Consider the following 2,926-nt stretch of genomic DNA (forward strand, 5'->3'; position numbering starts at 1 on the left):
GGGAGGCGCAGAAGACACCCGGAGCCCTCCCTTCCCCTGTTGTACAGGCAAAAAAAAAAAAAAGGAGATTTGATTGTCCAAATCATCATAATAACCCTCATCATAATAATCCGTTGAATTCCCCCCCCCGCCGCCCGCGGCCAAGGATTCGCGCTCGGGTGTAATCCTCAGGCTGGCCTCATGCGATCCGCGGAGAAAGGGGCTCCTTTACCACCACCACCCCACCCGACAGGCTGCGGGGAAGGCCGCCCTGTGGCTTGGGCGGCCGCCGGGTTCTCCGGGGCCCGGGGGAAGGAAACGGCGCGCGGCTGCGCTCCCTGCAACGAGGCCTTTGCGCAGCCCGGACCCCGCCCAGGAGAGCGGCCCACAGAGACCCCGCCAGGCCTCCCGGAGAAGGGACTCTCGGCCAGTGTTCCCTCTAAGCTGCCTTCGTGTGAGCTAGCTCACAGGTTTTTTAGCCTCTGGCTCACACGTTTTTGTCTCAGCTCAGTTAGGAGGCCTCCAGAGCAGACTAGTTTGCGCAGCAGCCAAATCGCTGGCTCACCACTTTAAGGCCAATTTGTAGCTCACAAAGTAGAATTTTTTGCTCACAGGACTCGAGAGAGAGGCCCACCGTCTGTGCCCGGCCGGGAGAGCGTAGAGACCCGAGCGGCCCCCTCCAGAGCTTTCCTCGCTGCGGCAGAAGAAACGAGAAATGCTGTGCGCGCCGCCCCCAGGCAGGCAGCCCACCCTGGTGGAGAGAGACCCCCGCCCTCCCCTCCCCTCCTGCAGAGCGCCGGAGGGGTCGCCCCGCTCGCCTGTCTGTCCCGGGCCGGAGAAAAGCGTCGAGAGTTGGAACACTTTCGAAGAAAGGTTAAGGCGCTGGGGGCTCTTTAGCTTGGGGAAACGAGGGCTGAGGGGTGACATGATCGAGGTTTACAAGACTGTGCCTGGGATAGAGCAGGTGGAGAAAGAAGCCCTTTTCTCCCTTTCTCACAATACCAGATCTCGTGAGCACTCAATGAAGCTGCTGACATGGGAAGAGAAATGTCAAAAGATTACAAATAAATGGGTGGGATATAAGGAATGGGTGGAAAGGGGGGAAGCCAATCCAAATATCCAAATACGAATGAAGAATTTGTGCACATGGTTAAAAATATGAAGATACTATAAGGAGGGGGGAGGGGTAAAATGATTGCACAATGATTTAATGTAAGATTATGTGTATAAGCTTTAGTAATAAAAAATATGAAGAAAAAAAATGAAGGTGCTGAGCAGTCAGGTTAGAACGGATAAAAGGAAGTCCTTCTTCACCCAAAGGGTGATTAACACGTGGAGTTCACTGCCACAGGAAGTGGCGGCGGCTACAAGCATGGAGGGCTTCCAGAGGGGATTAGATAAGCATCTGGAGCAGAGGTCCATCAGTGGCTATTAGGGGCAAGGGATGCTCTGTCTTCTTGGTGCTTGGGGGGGGGGCAACAGTGGGAGGGCTTCTAATGTCCCGGCCCCACGGGTGGACCTCCTGAGGGCACCTGGTGTTTTTGGCCACTGTGTGACACAGAGTGTTGGACTGGATGGGCCTTTGGCCTGATCCAACATTGGCATCTCTTATGTCCTTATGAGTCCAGGAGGAGCGAGGAGCGCCCGACAGACTCGAGTCCCGTCGGTGGCGGGAGAAGAGCTCTCGGGAGGCGCGGCTTACCCCTCGAGAGGGGTCTCCGCAGGGACCTTTTTGTCACTCGCCCCCCCTCCCCACATGTGTTTGCTCCCCCAGAGGGGGACTCCTAGAGAGAGCAAAACACTGGGGGGGGGGGGCTCTGAAGTAAGAGGGACAGACAAGTGACAAAGATGTCAGTGCGGACTGTCAGCGGCTCTCCTGGACGACGACGCTCCCCCCACCCCCTACAGACAGGCGACCACGGAGCCTCCTCCCTTCGGCACTGAGCCGCGCAGAAGGGAAACCCGTCGTCGGCCTTGAGAGGAGAGTCCGGCGAGCGGGAGCCTCTTAGGTGCGCCTGGGCCCCAGCCCTGTTCGCCCTTCAGGCGCTCCTGCTCCTCCTCTTCCTCCGGGGCTAGCCTGGGCCCTTTCCCGGGGTCCCTCCGTCCGGGCGAGGAAGGGCGCTGCTCTCTCCGAGTCCCGCTGCGGAGCCAGAGCCGCCTGCAGCTGAGGCGCCCGTCTCTCCTGCCCGGTTAGCCGCAGCCCCGGAGCCGCGAAGGAGTGGGGCAGCCTTCCCCTAAACCCTCTGCCCCCGGGATCCGAGCCGGGAGAAGCCCCCGGGCGGGCGGAGGAGGAGGACCCGCCTCCGTCTTCCTTCCCGGAAAAGGGTTGGCGCAGCCGGCTGGCTTTCTGGCCAGGAGCCGGGCTCCCCCTCCCGCTGCTCCCGCCGGCGCCCTTCCGAGGGGCGACTGGAGAAGAAAGGGCCCCCAGTCCCGAAGGCCTGGCCAGGGCGCCGCTGCAGCCGCCGCCCCCCCGGTCCCTGGCTCCCCCCCCCTTCCCAGGGCCCCGTTCGTCCTGCTACCACCTTCGAGCGATGCCTCCGGCCCGCCCGGAGCCCCTTCGCCGGAAGGGCGGGAGAGACACGGGACCCAATCAACAAACAGAGGGAGGGAGGGAGGGAGAAAAAGACCGACCCCCGAGGGGAGCGGCCAGGGCGAATCTGACGGGCGGCCCCGGGAAACCGGGCAAGAGACACCCCCGGCGGCCCCACTTCCCCCCCAAAGGAGACTTCCAAGCAGAAGGGCGGGAGGAAGGAAAGGAGGGGAGCGGAGGGGAGAGGCTGCCGAAGGACGAGGTGCAGGCAGGTGGGGGGGCGGCGGCCGGAGGGCTCCGGGGCGGCAGGGCCTCCTCCTCAGGCGGCTTCCAGCTGCGCCCCACCCCCGCTCCCGGGGAGAGTCCTCTCCTGCCTCCGGAGTCCTGCGTTCAAGAGTCTGATAGCATCCCCCCCCC

The 2,926-nt window shown here is 62.3% G+C and overlaps 1 protein-coding gene across 1 annotated transcript in view; it reads right to left on the reverse strand.

Annotated features, from left to right (window-relative positions):
* The window catches only part of DRGX (dorsal root ganglia homeobox), a 33,683-nt gene that overhangs the window by 27,141 nt on the left and 3,616 nt on the right, over positions 1 to 2,926 (reverse strand). The window lies entirely within an intron of this gene.

The sequence above is a fragment of the Gekko japonicus genome, unplaced genomic scaffold, assembly GCF_001447785.1.
Source record: "Gekko japonicus isolate JY-2015 unplaced genomic scaffold, Gekko_japonicus_V1.1 scaffold1319, whole genome shotgun sequence".
Taxonomy (NCBI): domain Eukaryota; kingdom Metazoa; phylum Chordata; class Lepidosauria; order Squamata; family Gekkonidae; genus Gekko; species Gekko japonicus.